Source organism: Dermacentor silvarum, chromosome 3 (genome assembly GCF_013339745.2).
Source record: "Dermacentor silvarum isolate Dsil-2018 chromosome 3, BIME_Dsil_1.4, whole genome shotgun sequence".
Classification (NCBI taxonomy): Eukaryota; Metazoa; Arthropoda; class Arachnida; order Ixodida; family Ixodidae; genus Dermacentor; species Dermacentor silvarum.
The window spans coordinates 172334952-172353257 of record NC_051156.1 but is presented as its reverse complement, the minus strand read 5'-3'; the positions used below and the strand labels follow the sequence as shown (position 1 = coordinate 172353257).

The 18306-nt window shown below is 45.7% G+C and overlaps 1 non-coding gene across 1 annotated transcript; it reads right to left on the bottom strand.

The window, feature by feature from the left end:
• Positions 1-13230: 13230 nt before the first annotated feature.
• Trnav-aac (transfer RNA valine (anticodon AAC)) lies at positions 13231-13303 on the bottom strand. Its single transcript has one exon. It is a non-coding gene; the product is annotated as a tRNA-Val (tRNA).
• Between the last annotated feature and the right edge of the window lie 5003 nt (positions 13304-18306).

Below are 18306 nucleotides of genomic sequence, written 5' to 3'. Positions count from 1 at the left end.
TGCGCAGGCATGCGCCAACCGCGGGGCTCGGTGTGTCGAGGCAGAGGGCCGTCGGCAATCCCCCCCATATCCCGACAAGGGCCAATTCGTGGCGACTTCTTGCGATGTTTTGTCCAGCCAAAGCGCGTACGTAAGGATTTTTGTGTCGCATAGGCGTTCTTGTCAAAACGAAAACAAAATAATAAAGAACTGCATGTTAACTGCTGTTTCGCTGCCGACGCTTTACACGCAGCAGCTAAAATAACATGATTGGTCAACGCGATAGCAGCAGTAGGTCTTCTCTGGCGTGCGCCACAAGACGGCGCAACCAACGCGGCTGCTCACGTCTACGCCTCCGGCAACCCGGTATTCCGTAAAAATAAAATGGCGTACGCGCACAGGCTAAAATTCGAATAATTCAAGAATACAATTTCGCATCGCAGTTTGTACGTCGCCAAAGGGCTCCAAACTAAGCGTACACAGGCCGATATATCATGCCGACCTTGCACGATGTGGCCAAAGCGGAAACGAGAGGACGTGTTCTATAGTTAGCCCTAACTTGTTTACGTTTCATTACTCTACTCTATCGTATGCAGTGTGGCGAAGTACCCTCAAAGCTTAATACTACATTCACATCCGGAAGCGCCATCCTGACTTGCCTTCCGAGGTCTTCTGCGAATTACGTAGCGTCAAGCGAACAGCACAGGTGCGGATGACGGGCGCGCTTTGAGCCCAGGTTCGCTAGTATTCTTCTTTTTTTTTAACCTCCCATTGCAAGGTTATGGAAACCAATGTGTTCCTGCAGGCTCGAACCAACGCGCAGCAGAAAACCTGTTATCTACATACAGCGGAGCGCAGTCTCCACCCTGGTAGGCATTTTCAAGGACTGCCGTCCAAACTGCGAGCACGCTGAATATAGGCACAGCAATCCTCCCATCACGGGAACAAATATCAATAGAAATATTATGAATTTTCCCTCCGGCCCGATGCCGACTTACGCCGACCTATTCATTATTACGTGGTGAAATGAACACCGAACAATTATATTTCACCTAGAAGAGCAGCGCCGATTGTGCGATAAGCTTCGCAGAAATTGCAACTAAAGAATCCTTTGTATTACTGTCGATTAAGTAAAGCTCATTTGTGCTTAGCAAAGATGCGCCATTGCCGCGATGTCGGAGGCCACGAGTTACGCAGCGCCGAGCGAAAGCCCACCGAGAGAATACTCCAGGCGTCCCTCGCGCCGCGCGTAATAAGCGGCGCTGAGAACGGGCTTTGTGAAAAGGAATACGATGGCACTAAAGGTTCACGAAGCATGCTGGAAAATGTTAGACAATTCGCATACGCCTGTTGTTCAGGCGCATTAATCGTGGCATTGCTTCGGAACCTGCGGCCGTGATTTCGATTCTCTGCATGCATTGGGCTCATTTATGAACAGCGAAGCTGTTTAAGTCAGCCGTAATTTGTGGTTCGTATGAAGAAACTTCATAAGCAATGAAGATAGAAATGAAAGAAAGTAAACTTTCTTGCCGAAGCGGGATTCGAACCCACGGTCCCAAGGCGAGCGTCGTAACCACTAGGTTTTACAGCCACGCTTGCAGAACATGCATTTCTGCGAACCATATGATTGCGTTTGAGCGTCGTCGTCTTCGTCCACAGCTGGCGCGTTCGCACGCACTCGCGCCAATGCTCTGTGAGGTGAACAAGAGGTTTTGCGCGCTATGCTCGGGAGAGAGATAAAGAAAATCAGAGTGAGAGAGAGACGCATTCACGGAGCGGGTCTGCTGGAACGCGTTGTCGGCATTGCAATGTGGTGGAACGCGGTGTCGGTGTTGCAAGCTGCGCTATAAAACGCGCAGTGAGCCTGCTGCATGCATGAAGAGGATGCGGGTATTCTACAGAACTTGAAGTATGGCAGTGGAGAACTTGCTGTGAGTGTCTTGCGAGGCCAGGAAATATCTCGTGACGGCGGTGTTGCCCATGCGCCAACATGCTATGTAAGCCATCAATATGTAAGCCATCAAGACCCATTCAATCGGCCAGCTTCGCTGTGTCTTGAGCTTTGCGCGGCCTAGTGCAAGCTTTCGCCTTTTCCCCCGTGCAGCGGAAACCAAGGCGGCATTGACGCACAACATACCGAGTCAGATAGCGAGCAGCTAGGAATGCTGGCACGTAAAAAAAACATGTCGCAGTTTCACCCGAAAGGCGAAGCATCATGCAGCTGCGATAGCAAATTAGTAGAGAGCTATACGGAGTAAGGATAGCAGTTTTATCAGCTGTATAAACTTGGACATGCAGCAGCACCAGCAACGCGCAGAACTGTTGTCGACGCCGTCGGCATTTTGCCCGCGTTCGCACCGACCGCGCGCGGCGTTGGTGACTGTTCAGATTCAGATTTTATTAGTTCCAAAAAAGTTGTTACAACATCAATAATATACAGACAAGGGTCCCAAAGTGAAAGAACTGTAGTGGGACCCTTGGTAAATAATACAACGTTGATAGTGGTATGTATACACAGCAAATGAACGCTATTTTCAAACAACATCGACAGAGTAAATACATTATTGGACAATTCAATTCCATCAAATAGACACGAAAGGGCATGGTAAGAAAGAAACCCAAGAACATGCAGGGATGAAAACCCCCCGCTGTAATGCCTACGGGCGCTGTGGGTATAGTGATAAATAAATAAATAAATAAAAACAACATAGATGAAACATAAGAAGTGACGTCTGAGAGAGAAGTTTAAGATACACCACCAGGATCGTAGTACAGTTATCGCTGGAAATGACACTTAAGTAACTTTTTAAAGATTTCAAGAGAAGAGCATGATTTAATAGTCGACGGTAATTCATTACAACGAGAAATTGCTGCGAATGCAAATGTTTTTTTGCCGTAATTGGTATGAACCATGGGTAACACGAAATTGTTATTAGCCGCAAATCTGGTTACACTTTTATTCTTCAAAAGGTCAACTGCAATGAACGGAAACGTAACGTTATTATGAAGCAACTTGTGGAGTAAGACAACTATGTTAAACTGGAACAAAATATTAACAGGCAAGATACTGTACAAGCGAAGTATCGCAGAGGCATTGGATTGCATAGTACTAGAAGTGATAATGCGTATTGACTGATTTTGGATCTGTTGAATTGATGATAAGTGACAAGCATACGTGTTGCCCAATGAAACGATACCGTAAATTAGTATGACTATGAATGAAAGCAAAATACAACGCTAGCAGAGCCTCACGAGAGAAAAAAGGACGAGCTTTGATTATTGCGCGGATGCCAAACGCAGTCTTGTGCTTGAGATGTTGGAAGTGACAGCGAAATGTAAGGTTAGAGTCAAGATGTATGCCAAGAAAAATGACATCGGTGCAAGCGGGAATGGAATAAAGGTTAAGGACCTCAGAGCACTTTTACACAACATACGTATATTTAGTTTTTAGAGGATTAAAAACTAAGTAATTGTTGCTACACCATTTCATGATGTTACTCAATGCAATATTTAACCTTGAAGTAAGAGCAGTAATAGATTTATCAGATGAAAATATGGTTGTGTCATCTGCGTATAAAGCGCAATGATCGTAGTTGGAGGAGCTAAGAGAATCCGGAAGATCATTAATATATAGAACGACAAGCAAAGGACCTAGAACTTAGCCCTGTGGTACACCTTGGGTAATACATTTTGTTACAGAAAAAGTATTTGCTACATGTACTGTGTATTGCCGCTCAAGTAAGTAACTTTGCAAGAATGTTAGCACAGGCCCGGTTATGCAATAAGGCTCAAGTTTATTAAACAGGACCCGATGGTTAACAGTGTCAAACGCTTTAGTAAAGTCTAAAAAAACAGATCCGACTAAGTTTCCCGAATCGATACATTTTTTTAAAGCAGTCAATTAGAGACAGCACAGCTAGATTAGTGGAACTTCCAGGGCGGAAACCAAATTGGTTGCTTTTACCAACTTAAACTTTGTCAAGTATTCATTAGGACGTTTAACAAATAATTTCTCAATGAGTTTACTAAGGCAGGAAAGAATTGCAATTGGTCGGTAATTAGTAACTGTTTGTTTGTCGCCTTTTTTAAAACAGGAATGATCTTAGCGTTTTTTTTTTCAAAATGAAGGGAATGAGCCCTGTTTAAAGATTAAGTTGATAATATTACAGAGCATGTCGGAACCTAAATGTGCCACCAGTTTTAAATGCCTTACACAAATTTTATCTAAGCCAGGCCGTGTATTTTTAAGATTAGCAATCGTGGAAAACACTTCATTTGGTGTAGCTGGTAAGAGGAAGAATGATTGCGTCGTGCGGCTTAAAGTATTATACAACGGCGCATGTATGTCGTTATTAGTATAAACGGAAGAAAAATAGTCAGAGAAAGCATCAGCAATTTCGTTGGGCTTAAAAAGAGTGAGACTATTGTAATTTATTTTGGTTATAGATGCATCAACAGATGACTTGTTAAGAAAAGAGTTCAGTAGCTGCCACTGTTTTTTGGGGTTATTCTTATTCTGCTCAAATTTATTTTCGTAGTACTTTTTTTGCAAGTTTAAGCAAAATGTTCAATAAATTACAGTACCTCTTATATCGTTTAGCCAGTCCGGTATTAAAAGGCTGACGTTTAGTTTTTTTGTACATGTTTTCCTTCTTCCTCAGACTTTCTAAAAGACCATCTATCATCCATGGGTTCTGCGGATATATATATTTTTTCACACATTTTACAGTGCGTGTGTTAGTCGAGACGGCCAACAAGTATAAGGAGCAAAATTTATTTAATGCTTCTTCGGGATCAAACGTGGTATTAATTGGCGACCAATCAGTTTTACTGATGGCTTCAACAAATGTACCTGCACTAAATACAGAAGTATAGTAGCTAGTATCGTCCTCATCTATTTCCTTGTTAAATGTAAGGAAAATTGGGAAATGATCGGTTATATCAGTATCAACAATCCTGGGAAAATGCGATGGTGATACGTTAGATAACACGTGATCAATGAGCGTACCGCTCCCACGAGAGGCTAATCTAGTTGGACAGTGAAGGAGTGATTCAAAACCATATCCAGTAAAACAGTCAGTGTAAATCCACACTGACTCACAATGATTCACGTTAACTGCCAGTTCAAATCTGCGCGTGTAGGTGACATCTTGTGAAATAAAAATGGCCTCACCACCAACTGTCAGTTGGACGATGGCAATACTCTGCTTGATAAGATGGAAAACCACTCATATTGTTGTCGGCGTCAGAAAGCCGTCTCCAATATGCAGATGAAAGTGAAGGCATGCTGAAGTGAGGCGATGAAGTTATTAATTGCATCTATGTTCTTACGAAGACTACGAGCATTGAAGTGAATGAGCGATAGTTTTTTTACGGTAAGGCGCGATTTTACGTCAACGGGGAAGAGCAAGGCCATGCAAAAGAAAGGGGGAAAAGCAAGAAAAAGAAAAAAAAATTACAATGCATCACGTGGAGATTCGAAGGTCGGATTCAGTGATAATGCGATTGACCCTGCTGTCATCAGTTTTGGGGGATTTTATCTGGAAGTTTTCTGTCCATAAGTACTTCCACTTATTTTCCTTTTTGAATGCCAACGCCTTCGAGAACGCCTTCTTGTTGTCAATGGTCAAGTGGTCGTCCACATAGATTGGCATGTTAGTGCCACCAGTGAAACCAATGTGGTCAGTGCGAAGCCTAGCCCTTCGTGCCTTCCTGATGGACTCATTTTTCTTATCGCGTGAGCAGAAGCGAGCAATGATGCTCTTTTCATTTGATCTAGAGGCAACATTGTGAGCCGCGTCGATATCAGTGGTTAATATAGGGAGTTCGATAGCATCGCTAATTCGCTTCTGAATGGGTCCGCAATCTTCACCCTACGATGTAGGGATTCCCTTAATTTCCACATTATTCATTCTCGATTACTGCTCTAGATCAGCCACTCTTTTTTCTAGTGCTTCATTACGTGACAGGAGTGCCCTGTTTGAGGTTACTAGTTCTTCCTGTTTTAGTTTCATCGTGTCGAGGTCTTTGCTCATGAACTGAACACTTTCGCAAAGCGAAACATGCTCACCTAGTCCTAAGTTTTCTAACTTGATGTTAATCCGTGCCACCAAATCAATGATCAGCGTGTCGAACTTATCATTCAGCAATGCCTCAAGAGATGCAATTTTTTCGCCAATTCCGATGTAGTAGGCATAGCGGAATATACACACTACCAACAGTAAAACAAGACGTTTGGGCAGCAGTTGCGGCAGAATAAACCTTAAATAGTGTACAGAAGAATTTCAAATACGTGCTTTTGCAACACGTCTCGCTTGGACTGACATGGCATACTGTTGCGTGCTTTTGTGAGAGTCAAATGAAAAAAAAAAAAAAAAAAAACAAGACTCCGGGACTTTCATTTCATTAATTTCCATCCGACTTGGCATTGAGGGATTGCCTTGGCATTGTCTGTGTGCATGCCTTCCCTGCAGATATCTGCGACCGTCTATGTCGGTGGCTATACTGACCGCGTCCTCAGTGAGCAGATAAACTGCGAGAACTGTGTGGCAATCGCCATCCAAGCCACTAACAAATCAGCCATTGCAGACGTTCACTCGCAGCCAACACCGTGGGGGACATTTATATCCCTCTGACGAGCTGCTTTTTGTCTTGGACATCTTGCGTGTTTACTCTGAGCAAGCCCTGACGGAAAATCCAGCTCTTCAGAGACCCATGACTAGCTTAATTGGCGGCACACGCTGTTTCAGCTCTGTGTGCCTCAAAGTTGCTGCAGTGTAAAGAGAATGACATGATGCACCGACAGAAGCTGATGGAACTTATTGCAGTGCGTTTTGTGAGGCCTCTCCTTGCAAACTATGAATTTGCTATCACAGACAAGTACAATGCTCACAAATAATTTGCTGAAAAGCCACTTTCAAGAAAGTCTAAAACTGGGATAAGCAGTGTAACACTTATTCAGGTGATCTTTGCACAATTGTGCACATAAAGATAAAAAGCGAAAGTAGTTTCAAAATAAACATTCCTTGTACGTATTTCATTACACTTGAAACACTTCTGATTGGATCTATTCTGCGCATTAAAATAAGTGTCGCACTTTTCATTGTTTTTCAGGTATGCCACTAAAGAAGCCAGAGATGCTCTTTCGGAACACACTATATGTTACATGGTGGACATTTTTATATATGACTTCATTCTAGAAGGTCCTTGCATGTCCTTCGGATTCTGTAAACTTGACAATTCACTGAATAGATTCTGTTGAGGGGCTTTAAAGCATGGTGTGTGCATTCTTCCAACCCGACATCATCGCTGATTGAATTGAGTATTCTTAGTCTGTTCTACTGTGTTTGAGTACTCTTAGTCTGTTCTTCTGCTGCTAGAAATGCAGTAAAGCTAAATTCTCTATGGATCAACTGGCGCCAGAAAAAGACAACTGCATTTCACATCCCTTCACATTCTGTAATATCTGTATCTGCTTCGGATGTATTTCGGTTAATTGTTTTTCTCAGCTGTGTTTTTCTTTGATACCTTTACTCAGTGCTCCTCGTGGGGCCTCCAAGATATGTTGAAACAAACATCATCACCTATCTAGATGTGCGGCAAACAAAGCGAGAGAATACGTCTTGCTGTGTTTTTATCCGCTGCGTTGCCACTTGCCACCGCGCGCACCACCCTGCGCCCCTCCGCTGCCCTGGTAAAGCGGCGTCGGGAACCCTGTTTAGGTGGAGGCACCTGGCGGCAATATGTTGCACTGTCGCCGACGGCGGCGGGCTATTGTTCTCCGCTCTTTCGCCGGGCACTGAAAGAATTGACCCTTTTCGCGGAGCAGTTTGTTTTAGAGAAACGAGATGGCGCTAACGGCGGCGCGCCATACCTCTCCTCAGCGACCGCGCACGAATACGAAACCATTACCGCTCCTACCTTGCTTCTGTGCGATCAGCTGTCGGAAATGCAACTGAGTTTTCGCTAGCACACTGTGCTCCAATTATGCTAGATTGAATCATGTGGATGGAAGACGTGTGCAGTAGTTGGCTGCAAAAATAGTGACTGACATGTTAAGGAATAGAATGAATTTGTGTGGCCAAGTTCGCGGACTACTGCTGCAACTGTCCGAACGTGTTACTGGCACTTCGTGCTGTACAGCTTTCCTCGAGGATACAGAAATTTGCTAATCCGCCAGCCTTGTATCGCTAACCTTCAAAGAAAGGGCTTCATCCCCAGAACCTCGGCAAGAGTGAGTACCACTCGGTAAACAATAACAAAAAGAGTAGCGCCGCTTCCTGTCATAGTAAGTTTCGCGCACGCTTGTCCCAAATGGCAGGAAAACTTACTCCCACTCTATCGCCGACGTATCAAGAATAAGTGAATGGGCGCACACTTGAATATATGCGCACTGTATACGCACAATAAATGACGGACTACACCGATGGCGCACGAATTAATGGTCGAAGTTGAATGTTTCGTGACGGTCCACAAGAGGGAGTTTCTAGCTGTAATATACATTCCCTACAAGGTATTACAATGTACAAAACAGCTACGTTTCAAGCCTTGTGCGCAGCAAGAACAAATCTATCGGAACTGAGCACACCCGCGAGTGATTAGGCAGAAAATAATCAGATAGTGACCGCACCGAGGAACTTCACTGAGTCATAACTGACAAGCCACTGCTTCAAAGTATTTGCGAATAAAGAACAAATAGCAAAACACACGATCCTGACTGAATTCCTGAGCGGAATGTTTGGATAGCTTGGAATACATATTTAGCCCGGCTTTTAGAATAGAAACCATATGCGCTGCTTGCGCCGTTTGGACATAGCTTAATCAGCTCCGAAAGCGCTTTTGCATGTTCTCTGAAGCTGTGATCAAAGCTTCGTGTCGTCCACCTAGTCACCGTCTAGGATATCTCCGAAAACAGAGGTTTTCTAAGTCGCTCCGGCGTCATACACTTCCACTGTAAACAAGGAGGCAACGGGGGCAATTGAGGCAAGCAATGGACGCGTCACCATGTGATCAAACATGGCAGCGCCCACGGGATCGCCGCGAAAAGGGTCAATAGACCTACACCACGGCGCTACGTCACGAAAATGCGGTGGCGCTGTCGTCGGAATTTAGTTTCGCTTGGTAGGCACTCCGCCGCCGAGCCGCCGCCCGTGTCACGCCTACCACAGCAGCCGCTGGGTTTCGCGGGTGGTTGTGCGGTTCCATGTGTGAGGTCTTTATTTATGATCCTACAACGAAGGAAATGCAGTATGTCGATGTGCTGAGTTGCGTAGAAATAAGCAAGAGGCTAAAGTTTTCATAGGTTTCCTGTTGATGAAAACCATCGCAAGCAATGGGCCGCCGCGGTAAAAAGCGAAAGTTGGATTCTCATACCAGATCATCTATTGCGCGCAAAACATTTCGTAACCTGCTAAGCTTCTATTTTATGTTGAGTGGCGTGCATGAGCCAACCAATGATCTTAGGATCGTTATTAGCGCGTCATTACAATTTCCTGTCGCAGTGTGGGGAAAGCTAAATTAGGAATTAGCCTTGAACCTAGGTCGAGCGAGCAGATGCCCCACAAAGCACGTCACATTCAAATTTATTTTCATCTCAAAGAATTGCGCCACTTGCAGTGTAGATATCACACGTTCACATACGCATGGCTGCACAGTCACAGCTGCGTTAATTGCAGTGTGGATGTCATAAACGCGCCTAAACGTGTCAATTAAATTTCGAGCGCTGAAATAAAGTGTACAGGGTTAGTGCAGAGTTGGAGCGATCGGACGGCCGCGGCCTACAGGTCAGATTGCGCGGTCCTACACAGCCGGCGTCGCTGTCGGGACGGTAGCCTCGTCGGTCCCATCACCGAGGCGATCGCTTCTGTCGCCGCGCACGGCGACGTAGAAATCGGCTACAGCTTGTTTTTAACATGAAATAGTTCCTAATATAAAAAAGTATCTCGAATTTGGGCGTGTTTCGTAAAGCAGCGCCCTGTACTAAACCACAGGCACGATCGGGAGCAACGATCCGACGGCATTTCGTCTCGCGGACGGAAACCCAAGCACCGGCCGTCTCAGCGAGGCGGCACGGCTGGCTTGCAAGTACGCGTATACTACGTTTCGTTTGCTAATCGCACCAAAGACACCGTTTGCTATTCGCCCCAATTCATTTAAGCCCACGTTAATCGTGTTGTCAAACATAAGCGCACTAAGATGAGCTGCAGGACAGATGGCAAGCGCTGTCGGCAGTCACTGCGGCGGTCAGCGATCTAGGCCTATACCGTCTCGTTCGGCCGTATTCCGATGGAGGCGAAATGCAAGAACGTTTCCCTGGGTGCACCTTAAAGAACCTCACGTAGTCAAAATTAATCCGGCGCCCTCACTACCGTGTGCTTCATAATGAAATCGTGGGTTTAGCACCCTCCACCCCCATCCCATTAAAAAAAAAGCGCCATCCTCGCGTGCAAGCGGGGCGGCGAAAGTGGGCGGAGCCTACGCGGCGTCGTTATAGGGGCTAAAATATATCGACGGTGCCTACCACTGTTGACAAACATGGTGTAGGTCTATAGAGGAGGCGCTGGCGGTGCTCAACGAAGCCGACGACACCTGTTGAACTTGCAGGAAGCTGTCGCCCACGGAAATCAGTGCTTGCTTTCCACGTGCGAATGATGATAGGCAGCAGGCCAAGATAGCTGCACATGCAGAGAAAATGCGTGAGGCAATGCTTGCTGCGCCGTCGCTGCCACCAGTCATTATTGGATCTATCCCGAGCACTCAAAACACAGCTAAAATACCCCAACAAAAGCATGCACTTATCACTGCTAATGTATGCTGAAAAAGATTAGAAAAAATAAAGCACGCTCTTCTGCATCATTTGGCGCATGCATATAACTCGGAATTCGACGTCACAAAAACAAAATCGGAAATAACAATCCTTCCCGATTGACCTGAAAATACACTTTGAGCCACAAGGTCGGGTAACTTCTTAACAAACAGGACACATCCAGCGGACGTCCCTTCCGCGTGGCTCACGACCGCATATCATCTGGTCGTGAAACGCCTTCACCATGATCCCGGTCTCCTCCTCCCCGTCTACCTTGGTCTCCTGGACTGCTAGAACGTCCATGTCATGGTCAGTGGCCAACCGTAGGACTTGACTCTGCCTACATTGTTAATAGGCATGTTAATATGCAAACAAATATGCAGCTTTAGAAAAGGAAGATAAAGACAACATGGAGGTAATGAATGAAACCGCCACTAGGTTGATCTCAGAAGCAGCAATTGAAGTGGGAGGTAAGGCACCAAGGCAACCAGTAGGTAAGCTCTCTCAAGAAACAAAGGATCTAATAAAGAAACGACAAAACATGAAAATGTCCAACTCAAGAGATCAGATAGAATTCGCTGAACTGTCAAAACTGATCAACAAGAAGAAAGTAAGGGATATTCGAAATTATAACGTGGGAAAGATTGAGGAAGCCGTAAAATATGGACGCAGCATTAAATCAGTAAGAAGAAAGCTTGGCATAGGACAAGGAAAGATGTATGCACTGAAAGATAAACATGGTAATATCATCAGCAATTTCGATGACCTAGTAAAAGCAGCGGAAGAATTCTATACTGACCTGTACAGTGCCCAAAATAGTCAAGCTACTTTCATTCGAAATAGTGATGAACCAGATACAGAGGCTCCTTCTATAACTAGCGATGAATTTAGAGGGGCCTTAAAAGACATGACCAGCGGAAAAGCTGCTGGAGAAGATGGAACAGTAGATTTAATCAACGATGGAGGAGATATCATGCTCGAAAAGCTTGCGGCCCTTTATACGCAATGCCTCACAACTTCAAGTGTACCAGAGAGCTGGAAGAACGCCAACATTACACTAATCCATAAGAAGGGAGACGTTAAAGAGTTGAAGAATTATAGACCCATTAGCTTGCTTTGAGTATTGTATAAAATATTCACCAAGATAATTTCCAATAGAATCAGGGCAACACTTGACTTCAGCCAACCAAGAGAACAGGCTGGCTTCAGGAAGGGATATTCTATGATGGATCATATCCATGTCATCAATCAGGCAATAGAGAAATCTGCGGAGTACAATCAACCTCTCTATATGGCTTTCATAGATTATGAAAAGGCACTTGATTCTGTAGAGATACCAGCAGTAATAGAAGCATTGCGTAATCAAGGAGTACAGGAGGCGTACGTGAATATCTTAGCAAACATCTACAAGGATTCCACAGCTACCTTGGTTCTCCACAAGAAAAGTAGAAAGTTACCTATCAAGAAAGGGGTCAGGCAAGGAGGCACAATCTCTCGAATGCTATTCACTGCATGCTTAGAAGTATTCAAGCTCTTAGACTGGGAAGGCTTAGGAGTGATGATCAACGGCGAATATCTCAGCAACCTTCGGTTTGCAGATGACATTGTCCTATTCAGCAATATGGAGACGAATTACAGCAAATGATTGAGGACCTTAATCAAGAAAGTGTAAGAATTGGGTTGAAGATCAATACGCAGAAGACAAAGAGAATGTTCAATAGCCTGGAAAGGGAACAAGAATTCAGGATCGCCAGTCAGCCTCTAGAGTCTGTAAAGGAGTACGTTTATCTAGGTCAATTACTCACAGGGGACCCTGACCACGAGAAATAAATTTACAGAAGAATAAAATTGGGTTGGAGTGCATACGGCAGGCATTGCCAAATCTTGACTGGGAGCTTACCACTGTCGTTGAAAAGAAAAGTGTACAATCATTGCATTCTACCGGTGCTAACATATGGGGAAGAAACTTGGAGGTTAACAAAGAAGCTCGAGAACAAGTTAAGGACCGCACAAAGAGCGATGGAACGAAAAATCTTACGACTAACGGTAAGAGACAGGAAGAGAGCGGTGTGGATCAGAGAACAAACGGGGATAGCCGATATTCTAGTTGACATTAAGCGGAAGAAATGGAGCTGGGCAGGCCATGTAATGCGTAGGATGGATAACCGGTGGACTATTAGGGTTAAAGAATGGATACCAAGAGAAGGGAAGCGCAGTCGAGGTCGGCAGAAAACCAGATGGGATGATGAAGTTACGAAATTCGCAGGCGCAAGTTGGAATGCGCTAGCGCAAGACAGGGGTAATTGGAGATCGCAGGGAGAGGCCTTCGTCCTGTAGTGGACATAAAATATAGGCTGATGATGATGACATTGTTAATATTGGTGTACATGCCTTGAGGTAAGTCGCCGAATTTAAAAAAAATTGAAAATGATCTAAGAAAAAAAAACTGTTCTTGCCAGGGATCGAACCTGGGACCTTCCGCGTGTTAGCCGGATGTGATAACCACTACACCACAAGAACACGCACCACGACGTCTTAGAACAACATGTCTCGACCATAGAAGTTTGCACGCATTTATTTAAGGCCCGTTGTTAATATTGTTTTTTTTTCTTTATTACCGACTTGGCAACATACAACACAAGACATTTTAACAATACATGAGGGTCACGATAAAAGTGTCTGCCATTGGTAGGCTGACACGGGGGCTAAAAACGCTTGAGGTTCGCAAGCTCAGTCATCACACAGAGCCATGTTGGTTGTTCTTTTTGCAAACTGTACAATTCTTTAATATAACAAATGCTTTCGATGAAGTACTCTCTAACAGGCCGGAGGTTTGGTTCGGCATGTCTCAAGGCCATTCTACATTTCCATAAACTATGCAAGGACAACAGCATGAACATGTCATATGGTACAGTGTCTTCATTTAGAGTAGGCAAAAAACGAATCCCGTATGGCGTAATCGGTAAGTCCTTCTTTAAGGTTCTCTGTAAGACATCCCAGTGGAATACCGCATCCCAACAGTCGAGAAAGATGTGTTCAATTGTTTCGGGTTTCCGGCATATTAAACAATTGACGCTCCAAGGCACAAAAAGTCCTTTCTCCTCAAGCCATGGTTTAACAGGTAAAGTATTGGTGTGGAGCTGAAAAAAGAAGGACTTCGCCGATGGACGTACTGGCATTCGTTTTACTCTCTTTGGCACGTTCTTTTCCGCTACAATGCGGAACATCAAGCGATACAATGGTACCGGCAACATTGCCTCTATCAAGTCCTTATATAAGCGCTTTCGTGGTACCCGACTTAGGTATTCCATAGAAAACCGAACCTTCAAAAGCTGGAAAGCCCAGACGACTTCCTTTAGAAAACAGCGCAATCTACATTGACAGCACCGGCGAGACGAAACGATGAATTCTGGTATAGCTTCGTTCAGCCTTACTTCAAACATAGTTAACAAAAACGAGTCCTTTTGGTCCCGTAAGTAAACAAACCTCGACACAATCTGCCTTATGAACAAATGTGCAAGACCTAGTCCTCCACTTTTAATGGAACGAAACAGATTGGTGCGACTGGTGCGCTCCCAGCTTGATCCCCATACAAACACTGCGAGTACTCTGTGTAATCGTTGTATGTTGGCCCTTGACATGCACAATGCTTGAAGCACGTAAAAAATTTTGGCAACGGCAAAGAGGTTGCAGACCGTCGCGCGAGCAAACATTGAGAAATTGCGGCCCCCCCATTTAAGTGTACACTCTCGAACTCTTTCTGTTTCAGCATTCCAGTAATCCACTGCGTCACGGTACTGCTCAAGCGGCACCCGGAGATACCTTGCCGGCGTGACGGTCCACTGGATATTTACAAACGTACTTGGAGGGTTTACCCAGTTCCTGATCCATACCCCTAGGCATTTATCAAAGTTGATAGCACTGCCTGTCATTCTGCAGTATGATAACACTTCCGCGATCGCGATTTCAACACTTTCTTTATCCCGACAAAACAACGCGATGTCGTACGCATATGCGAGCACTTTCACTTCTACGGACTGTACTCTGAAACCCAATATTCTATTGTCATTGTTGATCTTCCTACAAAGCGGCTCTATGTATATTGCAAATAAAAGAGGGGACAAACCACACCCCTGGCGCACGGATGACCGCACCCTAAAGCTTTTGGTAACCTTCTTGTTTATTATGAGACTGGCGGTACAGTCTTGATAGCACATCTTTACCCCATCCAAGATTAATTCACCTACATTTACATGTTCTAGAATACAGAAAAGAATTTTATGGGCCACACGGTCGAAAGCCTTCTGCATGTCCAACTGTAAAATGCCTCCGTGTTCACCTAGGTCGTCGCAGTATCCTAAAGTGCTTCTGGCGATGTGAATGTTTGTATAGATTGACCGTCCTTTAATGCCGCATGTTTGGTGCGGCCCTATATGATGCGTGTCACCACTCCTTGTAATCGCTTTCCGAGCACTCTCGTAAATATCTTATAGACAACGTTCATCAGTGATATCGGGCGATAAGCGTTGACAGCTAACAATTTATCTGGGTCGTCTGTTTTTGGTATCAGCACCACGTGCGCAGTCCGAAAAGATGTAGGAACCAGCTTTCGGGTGTAGACCTCCTTAAACAATCGTAACAGGACCTGGCTGGCGTCACTTTTGAAGGTCTTATAAAAAGCCGATCCGAGTCCATCAGGTCCCGGGGACTTGCCTACAACTAAATCATCTATGGCTCCTTCGATTTCGGCGATGCCCAGAGGCCATTCCAGACGCTTCCAAATATCGTCTTCTAATTGTGGCATGTTTGACAGCAAGTCCGTTTTGAATCCTTCTTTGACGTCCTTTAGCACTCCCGAATAATTCACCATAATGATCAAGAAACGCTTGTTCGATTTTTTCAGGTTGGTCCGTGATTTCGTTCCCGTATCGAATCATTCTGATTTCATTCCGCCTCGCGTACCCCTTTTCGTCCGATAAGGCTCGTTTTGTCGGTGTCTCGCCTAGCCAGACCCTTTCCGCTCGTGCTCTTACAACTGCTCCTTTGAACTTATTATCATCGATAAGCTCAAGCTGGCTCTCCAATTCTTTTATTTCCTTTGTTCGGCTCCCAGGGCCGCTATTTTGTAGCGATGCCTTTAAAGTAATAATGCCTTTTCAGGCTTATCGCACTTTGTCAGTGGTCAGAGCGACGGTCCGCTCACGATATCAACGCTGATAAAGCGAGCGGACCGTCGCTCTGACCACTGACAAAGCGCGATAAGCGCGAAAAGGCATTATTACTTTAAAGGCATCGCTACAAAATACCGGCCTTGGTCTTTTAGTTGACTAGAAGATATACCGCGAGGCACACGCGCTCGCGGCGGCGGTATATTCGGCCGTGGTCTGATCAGTGACTTCCGAGGGATTGCCGCCTTTGCCGGCGATCCCTCATAGTTCCCTGCAGTCAGGGCCTCATTTTCGTCCAACCTAGCATCGTGGCCACGCTTGCTGACAGTGGCACCGCTTCCTGCGTCGCTTACGTCCATGACGGCCGGCTCGTCGCATGACGGTGACTGCGCTGGGACGTCATGCACTTTGACGGCGCCCGTGGCGTCACCTACTGTGTCGGTCACATTTGGCCTTTCGTCGTTAATACTTGTCGGGCGGGGCTAACGTTGCCGTATCATGCCCCTCGACCTTCGGCGTTGCTTCGCTTGTGGCTTCCTCAGCGTCGGCCTCGTCCATGACGAGTTCTGCGGTGTCTTCTCCTCCAACCGGCCCCGCGACACTTGCGTACGTCTTCACGCACTCACTTTCTTCGTGTCCAAAACGCCGGCAGTGCGTGCAGCGAGGAAGTCGGCACTCACGTCGGATATGGCCCTTGCTGTGGCACCGCAGGAATAGTGGCGCTCTTCCAGGCGTGACAAGAAGGGCCATGTCACCGGCGACGCGCAGATGATGTGGAAGGTCGTCTACCTTAATGCTATTATAGAGCTTGAGGCGCACGACGCGCGTCGTCGACCCCTTGTCCTGGATTCCTTGAACCCTCCACTTTTCCTTCGAGACGTCGGTCACTTTCCCGTACGGAGCAAGCGCTACACGCACATCTTCGTCGGCCACGTTAAAGAGACGCCAATGAAGCTTGAGACGTACGTACAGTCAACCACAAAAGTTTGCGGACCACGCGAGCGCGTGCCAGACTGCCTATCCGCGCCACCTAGCGGTACGCCACCTAGCGGCGACAGGGGCGCTCTCCCGGATATGAGCCCTCTTGGTACTCGCCTGCCTGTTAATTTTTTTATTCCCGTGCATGACATTGTTAGTTCGTTGTGTTGACGCAGAGCGCTGTCTGCGATAAGACCGCCACATATCTGGCTTGATAGCAGTATCGGAGCAATCACTGCAACCTTTGTCGACTGGTGTGCCAGTGGGTAGATAAGTTTCACGAAGCGCTGCGACGATTTTTTTACGCGACGTTTACTGGCGCACTTTGGTTGGCAGCATCTTGGTCCAATGAGTGTTGCTGCTTCTGCGTCTTGAGAGAAAGGGTAGGGAGGTGTTTCACTGTCATCAAAAATAAAGAAAAAGCGGATGCATAGAAAATTTTCTTTCACACATAGGCGCATCTTCGCATCAGTCGCTGAAAACGTAGTAGACTTGCTTCAGGCCACGTGGTGATTGCCTATTGGAAAGATGCCGCTGCGTGTTCCATTTGACGAAAGAAGGCACATTGTGCGTTTATTTATAGAGGGAATACCTCAGCGCGAAATCTGCCGCCGAACCAACAGGAGCCGGATTGCCGTGAATAGGATTATTCAAGCTTTCCGCGACGATGACAGATTCACAGATATGGAGCGCAGTGGGCGTCCAAGGGCCACGACTGAGGAAGAGGACCGCCTGATTACGGCCGCCATCGTGGCTGATCCTTTCAAAGTGCAGAGGATATCCGAGAAGCGCTCTCGCTCACGGTATCGTCTGAGACTGTAAGAAGAAGGCTGAGTGAGCTTGGCCTGCAGTCTTTCGTAGCAGCACAGAAGCCCTGCCTCTCAGACAGCCAGCTACAAGAATGACTCATGTTCGCTACAGCAATGAAAGATTGGACAACAGAGAAATGGGGCGATGTCATCTTTAGCGACGAGTCAACTTTTTCCACGCGCTGGGACCAACGGAAGCGGGTTTGGCGTCCACTAAACTGCAGGTGTGTTTACAGTGTATTGGCAGTTAATTCACGAAGCTAATTCTGCATCACAACATGTTTCACGTAAAATGAGCTTTTGGACATTACGAGATTTTTCTGTAGTGGTATTATGTTGAAAACATTAACGATTGTTTCATAGTAATACTTACTCTGAAGCTAATTAAAAGCTGCCAGTGGGTCTTTCAGTACTATCTAATGATGTTTGCACGTTTTCTATTGCAACTCTATAACAGCATTATAAAGTTCATACGCAAGAGGAATCACAACATTTTTAGACGCGCCGCTGGAACCCAATTGTATGCTATTTCTTGCAGATATCTGCCTAATTACACACAGAGTGTTCT